We start from the raw sequence: 20,338 nt of genomic DNA on the forward strand, positions 1-20,338 counted from the left end.
TCCATTTTTAAAATGAAAATATTTCTTAGTGCAACTTTAAATGCAGCTGAGCAAAAGTAGGCCAAAACAATAATGTTGGTATGGTATGCCTCTCCCAGTATGAACTGTATAGCAGAGGGGTCCTCATAAATGTACAGTGAACACACATACACCATCACCTTGTGCAATTTAGAGTCTTCAGTCCACAGTTCCTGACCTGTATGACTTTGGTATGTGGGAAAAAACTGCACCTACACAAATGAAACCAACATGAATACGGAAAGAATATGGATTTAGTTTTGAATGTCTTTATGTACTGCATTTATGTTACATGATGTACTTGTGTTTGATCCTGCTTGAAACTGAAACTCTGTGCTTAGGGATTTTAAAGAATAAAGTAAGGAGAAACATCCTATGTTTAGTCAAAGATTTTGTCGTCCTTTCATCTGAAAGTTATTATTATGCGTTATTATGCTTCTAAAAAGAATAACATGAGCACTGTAGTAAATCTTGAGTAAAATATGTTCAAATAACAACTAATATAAAAGGATTCATACTTCTGTGAAAAAAATGTTTAAAGGGCTAAATTAGTAATTATGCCCCACTTGTTTTTTGTACTTTGTTGATTATGAGGGAGTAGAAAAGTGATTCCTATGCTTGCTATAGGGCCAAATCCTTGCTGTAGTCTTTTTGATCTAAGGCGTGAACTAGAAATGATCTCCACTGGGAGCATCTTAAATGCCTCGCGCTGGAATGTGACAACAGAAAACATGAACATGAACAGAAAACAAGTTGATGACTGACGGCTGCCTAAAGGTGACTGAAACTGAGACTCAAAGGTTGTTGGCTCAAGCCCTCAGACTGGATGGGAAAATGTTGGCGGGGTAAGGGAAGGAGTTACACTTTACCCACCCTCAACTCGTAGTACTGATCACCAAGAACACATTCCACCACTGCTAAAAGAAAATCCCATTTCATATTACAGGCTTGTGTCAATGCTGTACTCCATGGCAGCGTGTTCTTGGCAGTCAAGTGATGAAGGCTTTGAGCTGTTTTGAGGAAGATAAGTGATGCAACCTTTTATCTCAAATGCTGAAATGTGGCAAATCATGTAGTTGAAGCAAACATATTCTCTCAGATGTTGGGGCGGGGGGACTAGGTTCTCTGCTGACATTATTGTCAACTATACAGGATAAAAGACTGTGAATGTTTCTTAAATATTCACTGACCGGTGTCGACACTGGCGCTCCTCAATCCAGTCTGAAGTGCCTTAGACAGATGAGAGAGGGAAACATTTGCACAACTGTCACTCTAGTCATAAAAAGGGTGACCTTGCTGCTGTGTATCAACAGGGGCGCAGCATCTGAAAGCTCTGGAAATACGTTTATGCAATGAAGCGGGAGATGTTTCAGATTTAGAGGCAGATATAGGGCATGTGTGCCAAGACAACAAAGTACGTTTGTGTGGCTGGACAAAGCGCTACATATTCGTTTATACTGTACATGATTGTTGTAGCACATAACACACACAATCCATTCAGTATGCATCATACATCATGTAGAGAACTAGATTTTAAATATGGATGACTTTTGATGAAACCAACGTCTCTTTAAAAGCAAATTACAAAAAAATAAATAACTCAAAGCTCAAAGTCATAGTGCTATTTAATATGCCACATCTGCAGTTGGTTGTGCCTCCAACCTCCTTGATCAGGTAAACGTTAAAAAATGAAGAATGAAATTGTCAAACCACAAAGCTAGAAATTTAATCAAAAACAATCATAGATGCTCATCACTTGCCCTCCATCAGTAAAGATGCAAGTGCCTAACTTTCACTAAAAATGATCACATATCTGTTACTTTTAGGTTTCCCTGATGTATGAAAACAGTCAGCATGTGTTTTTCTAACGGCATTTTGATTGCAGATCTGTATCTACGTACATGCAACTGTTTAAAATTGTATTTTCTTAAAAAGCTAAACTTAGAGAACTGTGCCTTGTTGGCATATGCACTCTCTAGTTCAGTTGTTCCCAGACTTTGCCAGACTACAGAACCCCTTTAAAGGATACCCAAAGTCAGAGAGGTTTACCGTGATTAAATAATTTTAGCTTAATATATATCATATAAATATTAAGTTAAACAATATATGTCTCAATCAGAATAAAAGCCAACAGGTGCTCTGCAGATTCACAGATAAATACTGTTAGTTGAGTCTGATGATGATTTTGTTTGTGGGCCTGGTGGCTCAATTCAGTTTCCTCAGACTGCGTTGAGGGCTGAGACATGCCAGCATCTCTTTGAGCTCTGTTTACCATCTCAAATCCTTCCACTGCTTGCTCTGACACTATTTTTATGAGCTCTTGAGTGAGTTGTTACGTCATTAGCTGTGTCGTGGCAGTTTTTAAGTCAGAGATTCTGATATACTGTATATTGTTTAGAAATCTAACACCCAAAATATACATGTATATATTGCAGAAATTAATAATGATATGAAAAATCTTCAAGGATCCCCGGGCTGCCGTGGCAATCACTTTTGGAACAACTGCTCAAGTTAATCTTTATTTAAATGGACTCAACAGTGGATGAAATAAATCTAAAAAAAATACTTTTTTAAATCAGCTGGTCTCCTGAGTCTGTTTTTGTACAGTATACTGTACTACAGCTCGCAGTATAGCTACAAAAAGGTTTTTTTTATTGCCTCTGCCTTTTATCTCCTCTCATTAAAATGGACCCTTTGAGGAAGGAAAGCCCAAAATACTACCTCAAACCTCAATTCATAAACTCCCTTTTCTGACTCTGCTCGTAACTACCCCATTTATAGAAGTGTATTGAATGAAAAATGTCACCCATCCACACAGCCCAATTATGACTGTGTTTATCCAGGTATGAATCACTGACCCCAAAAACATGAACAATAATGACCCTGAGTCCTTAAAGTGGTAAGTATTGAGCAGCCTGTAGAGTCATTGGCCTCTAATGCCCTGAATGAGCGCGGTAAGAGATGAAGGGGAAAGAGAAGAGGGACAGAAAGCTCTATGGGCTGCAGCTGCCAGCCCAGCACCTCTCATGGAATAAAAATGTAGCTCTTATCTCTGATTCTATGGCCTTGGCTTGATCTAAAATGACTTTGTAGTTCCAGAACATTATCCTGCCTCTCTGCAGCCATCAGTGGCATCAGCCAAAACACAAGCATTTATTATAAATCCATTAAAAGGGCTGGGTCGTCCGCAATGCAGCCATTATCAGATGACATGTCATTATTTTCCCTCCTCACTGCAGCAGTGAGCGGTGGCGGCTGATGGCGGGTTCACAGGAACAAACATCTCATCTGTATAAGGGGGGCTGATTTAGGAACATATGAGGCACGGTAAGCTGTAAAGTGGTCCCAGGGGGTAATGTGGCATCAGGGCTGACAGAATGATGACAGTGGTTGGGATATTAATTGAATACAATTATTTGTCAATCCTAAATGAAAATTGGATAGTGGTCAAGACAGTTCAGTGCACTTGAGAAAACAAGTACAAAAAAGGTTTTCACCACTTTGACAACATATACATTGCATTTAGAGAAGAAATGCTGAAAAGGACAAGCTGACCAAAGCTGCTATATCAATATATATACAATGCATGACATGACTATGCATTTGAAGTAACAAACCCATAGATACAGTGTATCACCCAACTCTGCTGTTCCGCTCAGCTCTAGTATTTTACTGTACTGTCTTTAACCCACTGTTTTGGTTTTATGGCAAGCACTGTTTGGTTCAGTCTCACCACTCTCATCTCATCGCCGTTGTTTTCAGTAACTGTTTTGAGTGTATAAAATCCCCGTATGTAGGACCAAACAACTGCAGATTTAGCTGTTAGCAACTAAATGTTGAACATGGGTCGGCATTTACCATCTAAAAAAACATACATTCACCCTGTTGGGGGAGAACAGAAACAGAGCTAAAAGAAAATCAGTCTGTTGGACGTGTTAATAGGCAACTGCTGTCAAGTTTGCTATTTGTACATATAAGGTGGTGATAGGTCTGTTTAATGTTTACAGCTTGTTCTTTTGCCCTTAAGTGGCCAAACAAATCAGTTAATGCAGGTGAAAGAAACACAGTGACCAATTTGTTGAAACAAATTTAACAGAAATAAACTTCAAATAGGACTAATGAAAAAGTATCTCCAATACTACATAAACATACCGTGCTGTTTATAAATGTGTCTTACTCAAGCAGCCCCAGTATATCACATCTCTTTTCAAATTTAAAAATACTGTTCATCAGACTATTTATGCCCCAGGAGTAAATACTGAACTTGGAAAGTCTTCCAGTACTTTGCACCATATAAATGGATTAATATAAACTTTAAATTTTGAACATTTGAGATGTTCATATTTGCTTGAGTGTAGCTGTAATTTGTTGTGTATCTTGTCTCGGTTCAATTTGTCCTGCTGTACTCTGTTGCAAAAAAAATAATCTTGATTTGAATCAGACTGAGTGATTAATAAATTTGTTATTAAAAATATAAATACTGACTCATGCAATTGCATTATTAAAACTAAAATAAACGTTGTTAGCGCCCTCTCAAACATTATTGCCAAGTGGAAGATCTCCAAGCATGCCTGTAAGAGCCAGGTGTAGTGAAAGGTGAAAGGGGGAAGTCTCATTTTTTGCTGACCACTGTTTTCATGCTTGTTTTACTACTGTTTATGACTTTTGGACACCACTTTGTATGCCAGTAATACAATTATGGGATGTACTGGAAGCAGAACCTTGTTTGTGTTAGTGCAAAGAAATCTAGAATCCGATCATTAAGCACGTATTGCAAGTTATTCCCCCACTCAGCTTCTTAGCGGCTAAAACTTGAATCACAATGCCCATCAGTTTTTATGATCCCAAATCACATGGTTTTCATTAGCAGATGGATGTTGCTCAGTTGATATTATGTTGTAAATCTCCCAGTTTTCACACTGTCTCCAGTAAGTAATAGTAAGGAATAAGCTTAAGGCCTAAGACTCCTCTTTGATAAGGCTTCTAGTTAGGGCTGGTTTAGGTTTGCCTTGGACCAGCCCTTAGTTATGCTGCTACGGGTTTAGTCTGCCGGGGTACTTCCTATAAGAAACTGAGCTCCTCTCTCCTCCTCTCTCTCTCCATCTGTACACATTCATGTCCCATTGATGCATGTTAGCTTCTTTCCCGGAGTTGTTGTGCAATACAGGTGCGTGGCGGCAGCACCGACAAGGCAGGGATGGGGAAATTGTTGGCTGATTGTTTGGTAAATGATACGAAGAGTGAAGCATGTTATATGTGTATACAGCAGCGCAGCTCGAGTTGACTGAGTTGACTACGAATTTGGACTGTTTCTGCAGTTGCAGTGTGCCTTTTATGCCATTTATGTGTTGTCAAAAGTCAACATTAAGATGATTCTTTTGTATGTGTTTTCTCTTTTTGGATTTTTTGTGCCTCATGTTGAGCTCTTTCAGCCACTATGATGCCATAGCAAGTACATCTTAATTATAAGCCCAGCACAAAAACACTGTGAGAAAAATAAGCTAAATTTTTTAAATTTCTTTAGATCAGAGATGAAACCGTCCTTGCCAGCACACTGAAGCTTATCAGTTTAAAAATTTCCAAAAGTTGGAGCTGCTCAAATACAAGGGCTCAGATGTTCACTAAATCAACTGAGACAAGGATCATATGTCTGTGCCATCTCATACTGTAGTTTGTTTGTGTAGCAGGTGGACTGTGTGCAAACAATGAAACCCAATCCAATTTGAGCTATGTTGTGCAGTATAGATAAGCTACAATAAAATGGCATGGTGCAGCTCTGGAACAGGAAAATCATGCCTTGGAAAATTATGTACATACAGCTTCTCCATGGATAGATCGTGCTTTAAACAATGGTTACCTTTCTGTTGTTCATATTTGAAGGACTTAAAGGACTTATCCACAAGTACAAAAATGCATTAAAAATCCCTTTGACCCAAGATGACTTAATTGTTGTCTTCCTTCAACAAGATGAAATCAAAAGAGTAATTAGCGCTGTGCAGATGGCCACCTAAAATGAAATCGCCTGACAATAAAAATGAACAACTATTGAGAGGAATTCAAATCCCACTATCTTCAGCACCACCATTTCTTTCATTCTATAAAAATCACAGTATAAAGCCACAATGAGACAGGAAAATCTGCATGTACAAAATTAGCTCAGGGCTTATCATAATTTGCCCTGAGTCAGACTCAAACATCTGAGCCTTGGGGGCTGAACACAGGCTGAAGACACACAGAAAGAGAGAGGCCGACCCGAGTTCACCTGAGCCTTAACCTTTCTTTATTTAAACACTTTTGTTCTGTCAAAAATAGTTCCCAGGGGCTCATACGAGTAGTTGCCACTCACTACTTTTATGTTTTCATTTCCCTGGCGGTGCTTCTGGAAGGACCAAAGATACCTACAGTACATGTTGGGTTCCGCTCTGTTTACACACTCCCTCTATATGAGACATGCTCATTATCTCCAACTGCGCTAAACGCAGATTGCACGTGAGCTTAATTCCTATCCTTGTTAACTCCTGCAGACTAGAGCTGATAGTCATTATGAATTAATCATGTTTACTTCAGCGGTATGCTGATTTGAAATGATGCTAACACAGCTGGAATGATAAAATGTTGACAACCTACTTAAGACTTTATTTGTGTCTTTCTGTATCAAATCTGGAGGATTGTAAACAACCATTTGGACGTTTTCACCATGCTGTAGATGTGATTATTAAAACTGCTGGCACACCCCATGTTGAATTACATTACGCAACAACAGTGCCACACCAGGATACCCTGGGATAGAGTAGATCCTCATTGAGATATTTTTGGAAATGATGAAACCTCAGGGCTGAAAGTAGAAAATAAAGTTAATCAAATTCAAGAACAGACTTTCAGGACTGCTTCGGAGTGCAGCCTACACATCACAGTGTAATTATTTTGGTATTAGTAAAATACTTCAAACAACATCAGTACAAAAACAGTGGCAAGAGGGTAGGTAATGTGGCTAGTAACATGTTTAAGAGGGACATGCACATAACTTACACTGTATTCCTTTTTCTTTTAAATTTAAACAAAACTATTATTAGCGGATAATAAGGCAGGAAAAAACAGGAAATGGGTTAACAATGTGAGTACTGTAAAATGTGTTAAACATCTGTAAAATCTGTAAAACATGATTTATGTTTAAATCATAATATATACAAGCCAAAATGTTTTCAAATTATGTACGAGTATTAGAGTGGTATCAATCTTCTCAACTATCTCTCTTCAAGAAAACGAACAAGTGTATTTCCCAAAATGTCCACCTATTCCTTTAAATTGTATAAATTGAAATCATGTTGTAAATTTACAGATCTCTCTAATTTAGACATTGGATACTTCTGAACACTAAATACTCATAAGTTCAAAAAACTGTTATTTTTTATTATGATTTTAACTAAATACTTAAAAAAATATATAATATGTAATATGTAAAAATATGTAATGTCTATTATTACACATTCTAATCTGACACATTCACTATTTATGATGTTTGTTGATTTCATTGATTCAATGAAATGTTGTTGATTTAGCAGAACCTTTAATTTGTTGTCTCAAGTTGTTATCAGTGTAATTTAGGTAGATTACATTACAGTAAACAGATGTACGTTAAATGTTGGAAAGATATTAAGTAATTGGTACATGTTGGTGGAAAACTGAAACTGATTCAGATTATTTCCTGAAAATTCAGACAGATGACATGGTCACAGTTGATTGAAGACAGAACGGTGTCATCCAGGCAAACATTTTTAATGAGACACAAGATGAACAAAGATGTGGTTGAGAGGTGAATGTTGCCTGTCTTCTGATGTGTAGCAGAAAGGTTCCTGTAACATCTGTGTTTATCTGTGTGTGTGTGTGTGCGTGCGTGCGTGCGTGCGTGCGTGTGTGTGTGGTGCTGATGATGCTGGAGTCTTAATTTACAGTGAAGCTGTGGTACTTCCAATTTTGGGATTACGTTGCCTAAAAATGCCCTTTTTTTTTAATAAAAACGAAAAAAAATCTATATTAGCAGGTTATTTTGTAATTTGCATCCGTTGGTTTTTCTCTGTTTTAGAGAAAATGTGGCATCAACGGGAGACACACTTGCTGAAGATTTGACAAGTGTGACATTTACAAACAAACCTCTGGGGGCTTTGAGAAAGCACAGACACATTCTCCTTCCTGACAAACTTTGATGAAAGCCAAGAAGACACAATTGATCTTCTCCTGCTGCGTGTCCTGGCGTTTGTGTTGGCATCTGTTTTCTGTGTCAGTTTCTGTCTTGTCACTCTGTGTCCCGTGTGATGCTCACCTTCAAGCTGGTGGACTGATCTGTGTCCATGTAAACCTTTTACTTCCATATTGCCAAAGCAGCTGAGAACAAGGTCTTGATTGCTTGTACTCTTTCCAGACCATGTTTCACCAGATGGCTCCCACTCAGCCTCCATTAAAGCAAGAGCTGTCATCCCTGTTCAAGAACTTTTTCCATCAATTGTAATCACATGCATGTTTACATATATATATATTTTATATATATATATATATATATATATATATATATATATATATATATATTATTATATACATATGTTGATTGCAACCCTATTACTGTATGTTGCACTATTCTTGTAGCCTGACATACCATAAACGGTTATCTTTCAAATTCCCTCTGCACGCGATAGGATAACGCTAAAACCAACCAGAGCTAGTTGATACATTAAACTTTTGCCGTATCTGGTCGACAAAACTCCAAACACATCTTCCTTTTTAAAGTCTTCCAGAGTTGCGGCCAAAGCCAATTCAAAAGACCGCTGTTTGCTAGCAGCAGCCATCTTCTTTGTTTAGTAGTAGCAGGGAATTCAGGTGGAAGGTCGCAGCGCTGCTGTCCGTATGTTAAGCCCACCAACGATGTGATTGGCCTGACCAGAATTTGTTTTTTCCAGCTTGCAAGCCAACAGAGAGTTACTAGACTTACCCTAGATGCAAATTACATTTGCTGCCGCTAGTGTGCGTCTAGATTTCTAGGCTACTATTCTTGTAGATTGGTTCGACATCATGCATTTTCTACTTGTCATTCTCATTAAAATATGCATTACATTGTGTTAATGCTACTTAGAGCAGTTATTTCCTTCTATTTTTCTTCCAAAATGAATGCAATAGTGAAGAAAATGAAACAACCTTCCCACTGAGTCATCCTTCAGAAGCCAATCTTATGAACATAATTAAGCACTTTCAATGCTAAAGGAGCACTGCAGCGCTCCAGCACTTGTTTCCTGGAGGCATAGAAACTGTCCTTTAAGAAAAACACTCGCAGGTCAGAGTGGCCGCAGTGCTCTCCAACCCTGTAATTTCTTCAGAACACTTTTTATTTTACTTTTTTCACTGCAATAATGACAGCGGTGCAGCGTGGAGCAAGTGTTGAAGCAAATTAATCAATTCAAGAGATAAAAAAGGTTTCTATTTCCTCACAGACCCCCGTAAGCATACAGTAATTTACCCAGAGCAGTTGAAGCCACATCAATCTGCTGTTATTGTGCACCATTTATGAAGTAAAACATCACGCAAGCACCTGTGTCCAGTCTAAACTGCAGAAGCACAAATGACATCTGATTAAGTGATTAGACACTTACAAAAATAATAACAAATAATAAAAACTGTATTATTCAGCAATAATGGCTTATTCTTCAGCAATATGTGATTGCAAACAGCAACCATGCTGCCATCTTTCTCGTGGCGCGGACTCTGGAGAAAGATGGAGTTATGTGGCCTTGTCCCCTTCCCTAACTGCCATCTGGAGAGTCAAATACAGACTGACTCCACTGATTAGAGTTAGATCCGCAACCAAACAACCATATTTTAATTTTCTTATGGTATTGTATGAGTTTATCCATGATGTTTGCCCGGATGTTCAGAGTAGATGTAGAGGAGCAAACTTGTCCCAATCTGCCAGTTCCCCAGTCCCCATGAGCTCAAGACTTTCACCTTTCCTGCCATGCTGTCAGCGCAGGGTGCAAAATAAGGCATAACAACAAGAGTACATAAAATATTCCAGGTGGCCTTCTGTTTGTTCAGTTGCATATGTTTTTGTAGGTGTTCAATTTTCTGACCTTTATGCCAATGCACTCTGACATAAGGCCCAACTACAGTCATCATCCCTTACTCACAGAAGTCACCAGACAGCGGCATAGTTATGAAATGTGAGATAAAAATACAATCCTGGCAGAGAGGAAAGTAATTGCCCTTTCCTACGTGTGTATGGAAAAAGTAGGAAAACAGGAAACAGAGGTCTGTTATAACCCAAAAAAACGTAGTCACTTCATGCATTTTGGGTGGACCGGAAAGCAATCAAATCTCAAGTTTCCGTAATTCAACCCAGATGTTAAAAAGGTGTAAATATATCCATCACTCCAAGTCACATACACTTGCACATGCACTTGTGTTCACATGGCAACTCTTCGGCTGTTTGAAATGTTATTCTTGTGATCAGAACACCATGGAGAGGCAGACATCCAGACTGATTCTGCATGCAAAGAAGTTGAGATTCAGCCTTCATCCCTGCTTTGACAGATGCCACTTTTAACAGGCCCATAACTCGTCTGCACTGGAACAGGCAGAATAACTGTATAAATCATAAATCAAACAGTTCATTGTGTCTGTGACATAACTGTTTTAACACTAATGGCCGACAGAAAGAAAGAGGGTGGGACCAAAAGACATTTACTGCTGCAATCCATCAGACAATGTAATGTTTGCATTACTGGCATACAGATTCAGAAGGCGTAAATGAAACAGGCTTGTTAATTCCTGAACTCACAGTTTGTAACCCACAGGAGGGTCTTTGTCCATTTTGTCCATATGTCCATGTATGTGACTTCTCTGAAGCAGCCAGATTAACATTGTAGAAACACTGGGAAATTATGCTTTTCACAATTACATTATGGCTGGGAAATGATGCAACTCATTATTATTACAATTTAGCATTTTGTCAAAATCACAACAATGAATCCCAGGGAAGCCGTACATTTAATACAGTAGCTGGTTACAGCTCTATTATGTGATGCTTTTCTTTTGTTCATATTTTTATGAATTGGATATTTTTGATTTTCTTTTTTTCGGATTGTAGGTCAAACTAAATACATAGTTTACAATCACTTGATTTTGGGAACTGTTGAAGGGAATATGTCATTAGATTGGAAAGTTTTCATAATTAACTATTGCAATGCCTGGCTTGTCTGCCGTTGCTTTTCTCTGACACTAATCACCAAACCAAATTGTAATGCTATAACCTTTAATCAAGTGATTAAAAACGCTTGATGACGGACTCAAGCCATCTTTTACATAACCCCCCTATGTATAAAAACTACATATAGCAGAGCGCATATCATCGTTGTTGTTTGGCAATGTTCCACAAGCTCTCTTAGGCCTCCTGCACACTGCCTGCATGGCGTGAGCGTGGCGTGAGCGTGGCGTGAGCGTGAGCGTGCGTGAGCGTGGCGTGAACATGGCGTTTCTGTTGCGTGTCAGTTGCGTCTTTGTCTTTGCTCTCCAGAAACGTGTCTTACGCGGTGCAGCTGCTGCTGCCAGCCTTCCCATTGATAATGTAGTGCACTGCACCCAAGCAGTAGTGTACTTCATGTTAAACATAACTACATGCTGATTTGATAACAGCAAAAACAAGGTTGGCAGTGTTGACGGCGAAATAGGCTCCAGAATATTTATCCAAAATAACATATAAACATCTTTTCATATTCTATTCTGCCTGGAAATGCTTCCAACACGCTTGCGTGTCACCTGAAAAATAGGCTTCGGTCCTACTTCTAGCATGCATGTGTTGGCGCGGCTAGAGCTACGCCTGAGACGTGCGGGCCTATCATGCAGGCAGTGTGCAAACTCTTACCTGTTATAATGGGAGCCGAAATAAAAACAAACGTGCCACACAGCTGACACGCTCACGCCACGCCAACTACCCGGTCTGCTGTGCGTGGGTGCTTTGTGCCAACTGCCTAGAGAGTGTGATGCAGAAGAGTGGCACTTGTTCTTTGGTTCAGGGTGTATGTAATGGGCTACCATAAAGTTGTTTTGCTAATGGGTTAGCTGCAACTGAGTCTGTCGTTGTGCAGCAGCTCTTTCTCAGGTTTAGCCCCTTCAGCGGACAAGCCCCTGGCACCTCAGAGCAGAGAACACTGCTTATCTTTTCAAGATTTTGAAACCTGATTTTAAATAGGCTACTTGACGATTTTTTTAATCATTCATCTTTGGCTGGGTGATTAATAACACATTTATCTATGGTGAAACTTAGAACACAAATATTTATGCTTACCAGGATTTTCAGCCAAAATGTACCCTTTAAAATGAAACAAATATATTATTGCAAAGCACTAATGATTGTCCTTAAATTGAGACTAAAAGCCATAGAGCACTAAGGCTGCAGTAATGATCACAACAATTGATCCCAGGGGAACTGTACGTACTTGTTCTACGAGTGTGGCCTGCGGAGGGTTTTACTGATCTCGCTATGCTTACATTTCCCTTGTTTAACCTTGTTTTAAACTGAAAGTGATTAAAATGTGATATTGTAAGCCATGTCTAAGATTTCAGCAGCTGATGGATATCAGTGTCAAACTAAATTAACACAATGAGTGATGGCAGTTTTGTCCTTCAACTTCACAGTTTCATTTGTCATTTGCGAGTAGCTTTTACCTGCCACTGCGTCAACATGACCACATGCTGTTACACTGTGTAGCGTCATTGAGAATACATGGCACAAGACCTTGGTTTCTGGTCCACATCCATCCATCACAGCTCCTTCAGCGCACCTCCAGCTAGACTACACACGGCCAGCAGAACGTGGCCTTCACCTCACTTGAACCTAAGCACCAACAAGTGATAAAAAGTGAGAATTACGATCCCAATACCCACACATTTCCCCTCACTGTCCACAAGCTATATCAGTTTTATTCCAATACTGTATTTGGCCTAAAATGGCAACATGAGGCAATTGATGAATGCAGGGTTTATGTGGGCAGTGGCCTACTTGAATGTTAGCGTGTGACTGATGGCTGCATCCATCACTTCAATGTCATTATTCAAAAGACATCAAGGAACTATTGGGAAAAGTGGGTCAAAAGAAGTAGAAGTTAGTGAGTGGACTGATTTAATAAATGGGAGGGTTGCATCAGAGTATTTGAAGTTTAGTTTTGGCTCTCCACCCTGTGACAAATCATAGCAGCACTGGAGTTAATGTCAGCGCAGTAGCTGAATTAACATTAAATTGACGAACCCAAGAGCAGAGACGGCAAAGGTGGAATTTACCTCGGGGTCTAGAAAGTTAACACATAATCCTGCATCGGAGGAATACCTGATGAGTACACATTTATATGTATGAGGGTTGCTGCCACTTTTTATATGCCTATGAAATGGTGTAGCAGATGGTAATAAAATTCACACGCCTACATGTTAATGTTGTGTGTGTGTGTGTGTGTGTGTGTGTGTGTGTGTGTGTGTGTGTGTGTGTGTGTGTGAAAACCCAAGTCATACTATTTCCTTTTTTGAGAACAATTTGCTAAAAGAAAATATAGTAATGATCATACTTTTTATAATCCTTTTGCAGCTCATTTTAAAATTTTGAATGATACCACAGATGTTTAAAATACCAAAATCAATAACATCTCAGAGATGCAAACTAACTCTGGGGGAATGACTACATTTATGTGCACATAGTAAATCATATTACTGAGAGAAATCAGGTTAAGGCAAGAAATCAGAAAACTCATTCGCATGCACTTCAAAAAACTGGTTACCGTAAAACTTCCCAACACAGTGCCATATTTTTTTAACCAGAGTTGAAATGTTATATGGGAATTGGTGAGATATGACTGCAGCATGAAGACTGCTTTTGAATTTTACAAATGAGGGTTTAGGTGTGGAAACTGATCTGTTTTGTCTTGTTAGATTCAGTTCTAACTGGACTTTGGATGTAATTGTTATGCATCTAATAAGTAATTATCTTTTTTTCACTGCTACAACATTTACAATATACTACAACATGCACAGGCATTTCCGAAAGAACATTTTTGGAAACTGGTTTAGATGTTCCTGGGAAATAAAACATCACTTTTTAAGGAATAGTTTGATATATTTTGTATGGTATGCTTATTGGCTTACTTGTCAAGAATTAGATAAAAAGATCAATGCCACACTCATATCTGTAAGCTAATTAATTAAATAATAAGCCAGGAGACTCTTAGTTTAGCATAAAGTCAAGAAACAGGGGAAACAGCTGGCTCTGTCTAAAGTTAACAAAACCCCACCTACCAGCACCTTTAAAGGGCTTTCCACACCAAGAATGATAACTATAAGGATAACTACAAATGTATAACAGTGGCAAACAAAATTGTTGGAATCTCTTTCAGAGCAATTTGATGAACGATAGAAACACTGACAGCCAATAAAAATCCATCTGAATTTACAATATGACACTGCAAAGAGATTACATTTATATAGGACTTGAATTTCCTTTTCTCATTTGTAAAACAGAAAATAAAATAATTAACTATTAAATGTACGAATCATAGCAAGGTCAGTGTATTTCGGCTGTCTTTGTATTTTTAAACATTAGCATTTTGACTGTGAAGTCATGCAGACTTTCAATATCTAATGGACAGGTACATAGGAGGGAATCTCTATAGGTGAGAGAAAAAAACATTTCTGCACACTGTCCTTGGACCTTTATCAGGTAAAACAGGGACTGACAACAAAACGTCACAATTAAAGTAAACAGGAGTGTGAGAAGGAATTTTCTTTTATATCAAACATTTGTAGTGTATAATGTATTATCAGCTGGAGCGAGCAGCGCGTGGTTGGTACCTCTGTTTACAGAAAGCATCAGTGTGGATGCTAATTTTGTTGTTATCACAGTTAATGTTCTTGGTGTGGATGACACTTAAAACTCATTTGTTAATATTTATTTTGATATCTAAATAACCTAGATATCTAGATAATCTAAATAATAATAATAAGTGGAATAACCCCATGATTTCATTCTTTATGTTAAGCTAAGCTAACCAGCTGCTGATTGTAGCGCCATATTAACTGTATTTACATGGGGATGGTATGAAGAAAGCTAATGAATGTATTTCCCAATAATGTTAATTCCAACTTATCTAGTTTATTCTTTAAGACATCATAATCATCATTAAAAACCACAACACAATAGTTAGTATACATCTAAATCTAAGCCTTGCTTAAATATTCTCCATGGGAAAATTTGTCCACTACATTTGACCTTTCCTAAATATGAACAGTGGGCTAGCTACCATGCAGCACTCAAGGTGAGGGTAATGGTGCTTCCAGTACTCAAATAACATGGATGTGTCTGAAAAGAGAAATGGAAAAAAACACTCCCAAACATTGAGAAAACATTTGCTAACTTTGCACAGAAAGAACATCATGACCACTGTGCAGCCTTGAGGGCTGCCTGGGCGCCGTCTCGGTGAAAGTCTGCCAATTTAAAAGTTACTTATTATCAAAAGTTCAACAGAAAAGAAATTAACAAGGAGAGAGAAGTCATAAAGCAGTGAAAATAAAAACTCTTTGAGTAATAAGGAGCCTCTTCTTTATTGAAAAATATATTTTTTTCATTTAGTTGTATTCAGAAGAATAATGACTTAGCGGGCAGAGGGGAAGGGGACGGAGCAATTGGAAGTGTTCCTAAGGCAAGAGAGCTTCGATATATAAAGTGAATGTATAGTTGGTGATCACACACACTTGTGCGTGCGTGCGTGCATGCGTGCGTACGTGCAAAGTAGAATCATTATTTTTAATTCAAAGCCTGCCCCTTTAAAGATCTCTACAATAAATAGACAATTGCCTTTTTGAGTCACTTTAAGCTTCAGTTGGGCAGGTTTTGAGCAGACTTTTGTCTATTGAATTTTGCTAAACCTAGCAACATCCAGGTGATAACAGTGATTTAAGATGAAGTGTGAGTAAGTTCACATTTTTCTGTATAGATAGAACGCAGCCTAGTACCTCCTCATCGAGACCATTTGTCAAGTTACGAACATGTTCATTTGACTTGATCTTAAACTAATATTTAACAATAGGAATGTAATTAAAGTGGACAGAATAATGTTTTTTTACATAGACAAACCGCTTTGAAGCAATTATTGACTCAAACTTTTAAATGTTAGTGTCGAGGACTTTGTGGCACAATGGCTCAATCAGGTTATACTGTGGTCGACTGTGTGTTTGAATGGGGGTAACCCTCCTCGGTCTAGACTGTTTTGCGACCCAGGTAGCGAGGTGGGTTTGATCAGGGTAGACCATAGACTTATTCACAGTCTATGAGGTAGACTAGGGTCGATTTCAATGTGAATTGCGCACAAACCTGGGTCACTAACAGCCGGGGCGGGACAGATCATGTGTGGTTGGAAATAACAGTTGGGCAATTGTCACAGATCGTCGCACACTTTGAAAAAACAACATAGAATAGAATAGAATAGAATGCCTTTATTGTCATTATACACAAGTACACGGTACTTGTGCAACGAGATTAAAGCAATCCCTTTGCAGTGTTGACACAAAAAAATATAAGAATATAACAGTATAAAATATAACAGTATAAAATATCAAAAATATAAAGTCAAAGATATAAAGTGTAGTGACTGTCTAGTGTAGTGACAAAAAATATAAGAATATAACAGTATAAAATATCAAAATATAAAGTCAAAGATATAAAGTGTAGTGACTGTCAAGTATACATATATAAATCAGCTTGAATAAGCATAGGTAAGTGTTAACACTCAATAATAATATTGCACAGTGATGGAATGAAATGATTAAGTACTAATATTAAGTAAATAAATATGCACAGTAATGGAAAGGTTAATGTATTAAATATTGCACTGTATGAAATGAAATTGCACAGATTCCAGTGTCCTATGAGGTATTATATAACAGTAATAGTATAACAATAATATTGCACAGACGGACGGAATGAAGAAGACAGTCCGGGGGCCGGGGGGGGCTGTGGAGTGGAGTCAGTGCATATGTGAGTTCAGGGGTGAGTTCAGGGTCGTTATGGCCTTGGGAAGAAACTGTTCTTGAGTCTGTTGGTCCGTGCTCTGATGCACCTGTAGCGCCTTCCTGAGCTGCCTCGTCTCCCTTTGAGATAAGTCCGACCACTGTGGTGTCGTCAGCAAACTTGACGATGAGGTTGTTGTTGTGGGTCGGACTGCAGTCGTGGGTGTAGAGGCAGTACATGGTTATGTCTCACTGTGCTTCATGCTGGGCACTGTATGAAACTAGGATTTTAAGTAATCAGCCTTTTGTAGAGCGGTAGCAAAGTATTACAGACAAAACTGCCTGTGAAAACCCAGCATAAAAAGTAAACTTGAAAATATATCTCTCGGCACAGCCACTGTTACTCCCTCTCTCTGGCACCCGTCTGCAGACTGCAGTTCAGTGAGGTTGCTGGGTAGTGTGAATTCCTCTTTATTTTTGTCCAACTTTACTTTTAATGAAAACAAACAATGTGTTTGGTGCATATCCAGTTAATAATACCTATTGTGTGATTAATGAGTTTGACAGTGTAGTCAGTGTTGACTACTGCTGTTAGGTTAACTCTGCCAGGTTTAAACATTTGAAAATGGTTAACAGTTGAAAACATTCACTAGAAATTTATGAAACTAATCAAAAATAATTACATGTAATTGATTACTTTGATACATAATTGAAATAGTTACATTACTATTACGTTTTAAATAGGGTAACTTGTTATTGGCAGCCTATTACATTTCCAAAGTAACCTTCCCAACACTGGTGATGACACACACAGTGACCAATCCAGTGACACAGGGGTACTTTACTGTATATTTCTAAAGCACTTCAACAACCATTTACTGCATAATAATTATTCCACGTTATTGCACACTCAGAGCTATAAAGTCACTATGACATTTCTGTGCTCACTATATGGTAATGTAACCATAGTGTTACCAAAACAACTGAAGCTATGAAATTGCTATACATTAATTAAAGGTGAAACTTTGACATCAGTCTCATTAAAATCTTGCTTTTATGTTCCAACAGAACACAAGTCACATGAAGAGCTGACTTCTGCAGTCATTATAATTGTGCAGTAGCTGCATTTATGATCTGTTTATAATACATGCAAATTGCAAGAGTCAACAGTAATTATTACTTACTGTAATAGTCACTTCTGGACAAGGTGCACCCCCATACTTGATGAAAAAGAACAGGTAAATTACAATGGGTTGTAATGGCCAAGTTAGTCTAATTTGGAGAAAAGGAAGGACACAGAGAATTGTTTTACATTGATCTTTGAGACAGGATTCTGCATCATCTTTCTGGTATTTATTACAGCTGAGCTCTTTTGTCTCCTTGGTTACTGCACATGGTTTATGATCTCTGCCATCAGGTTATCTCTGCTTTTGTTGCCAGCAGCAAGCCAGAACTGAGAAGGGGTTTTCTTCTAGTTTAAACAAATTAATTTCAGCTATTTATTTCTAATCCCTGCAGGCTATTGTTTCACAGTGAATTGCAAAGGGCAGTTGAGTTGTCTATTTGCCCAGCAAATGAACATTCATAAAAGACGTGAAAAAGGGGAAAGGGGAAAATAGCTTGTCTTCAGCCTTCAGGCAACCAAGCCATGAACGATTTTTGCAGCATGTCATGTATGCCATTGTATTAAGCTTTGCCAATTACAGAAACAGTTGTTGTCACTGACAATCTTGCACTTTTATAAAGTGACGTCTTTAGGGTAAAGTGACATCCAATGAGTATATGTTCAAAAGGTAAAAAGTGTTTTGGCCTGTGGTGTGAAGCCGAGCCTGCTGGTACAAGACAAGATGATGGGGTACTATCTGTCTGATAGCAGCAAGCATGACAGTTTGTGGCTGCAGTGATTTGGGTCTCTGACAATCCTGTTGGCTTTCATCTTGCATCACTGGGTGTAGATGCCCCCCATGGATGGCAGCTCTGTCCCGGTGATGTTCTTAGCAGTTGTCTCCACCCTCTGTATATTCTTACTGTTGAGGGTGGTGCAGCTGCCATAGCCGGCAATGATGTTGTAGGGATACTCTTGATGGTGCACTTGTAGCAGTTGCAGAGAATGCTGGAGTGAATGTTGAGCCTCCTCAGCCTGCAGAGGAGGAAGAGCTGCTGTCTGGCAGTCTTTGTCATGTGTTGGTGAGGTATAAGTCCTGGTCAGATCAACTCTGATGTGAACACTGAGGAACCTGAAGATGATGACTTCTTTCCACCAAAGTTCTATTGATGGTAGTCTGCATCCATGACCCTCCACCTCCGGATTCCGGCTCTTGTGCTGCTGGAAATTCCTAGATGTCCATTACCTTCACTTTCTTTGTGTTGTAATTTTACACTCCTGTCAATTTATGAGGACTATGGATAACTGCTTCTCAGATCTCTGCAGGGTAAATCCAGACAGATAGCTAGACCTGTTGTCTATCTGTCCTATTTGAGTTTTCTGTTGCACGACTAAAACCTTTAAACCTTTAAACGTAGACATGTTCCACCAAAACAAGTCCCTTACCAAGGCAATTTTGCAGTGGCACCGTGGCTCTGCCCGACGCTTAATGCCAGTCAAGATGATTGTGATTGGTTTATAGAAATGCCACTAAACCAGAGCACATTTTTCTCCCATGTGTGGACTAGCCAGACCCTGCTCGCGGCGCTGTGGAAGAAGGTCTGGCAATGTAAGACAATGTTGATGGAGTAAGAGGGGTGTCCTTCTCTCTGTTGCTTCCTTTACTCCACAATCAGCTTCTTTGTTTTGCTGACATTGAGATGGAGGTTGTTGTCTTCGCACCAACCTTTGGTCTTTTTGGGGACAGGGACAATAGTGTTCTTCTTGAAGCATGTGGGGACTACAGACTGGAGCAGAAGGCAGTTGAAAATGTCTGTGAAGATATCTGCCATTTGATCTGCACACTCCTTTGGAGCTTGCTATTAATGTAATTTAAATGTTTTTGCTGTTTAATAAGTGAAAATTGCAGGGGACAAAACCAAATACCACATATATTTCTTTGAAAGGGAGAAAGGAGGTTCTTTTTTGGAAAAATTGAGGCTATTTTTCTGAGTCATGTAGTGTACAGTACCATTCAGTTGCAAATCCATTTAATCAGGGCTTGTTTTGTTAATCAAAATCAGTGTAAGCTGAAGCGTTTGTATGCAAGAAAACAGACAAATCTGAACCGAGTTTAATCAACAAGGAGTGAGAGACAAGATTATCTAAAATGCTTTGTGCTCTGATAACTAACTCACGCTGACACCA

The 20,338-nt window shown here is 38.7% G+C and overlaps 1 long non-coding RNA gene across 1 annotated transcript; it reads right to left on the bottom strand.

Moving 5' to 3' along the window:
• Positions 1 to 4,616: 4,616 nt before the first annotated feature.
• LOC116699229 (uncharacterized) lies at positions 4,617 to 15,321 on the bottom strand. Its single transcript, XR_004334396.1, has 3 exons — positions 15,311 to 15,321; positions 12,566 to 12,576; positions 4,617 to 4,658 (listed from the first exon to the last, which is right to left on the bottom strand). It is a non-coding gene; the product is annotated as an uncharacterized LOC116699229 (long non-coding RNA).
• Positions 15,322 to 20,338: the final 5,017 nt, after the last annotated feature.

Source organism: Etheostoma spectabile, chromosome 12, assembly GCF_008692095.1.
Source record: "Etheostoma spectabile isolate EspeVRDwgs_2016 chromosome 12, UIUC_Espe_1.0, whole genome shotgun sequence".
In the NCBI taxonomy this organism is placed as follows: domain Eukaryota; kingdom Metazoa; phylum Chordata; class Actinopteri; order Perciformes; family Percidae; genus Etheostoma; species Etheostoma spectabile.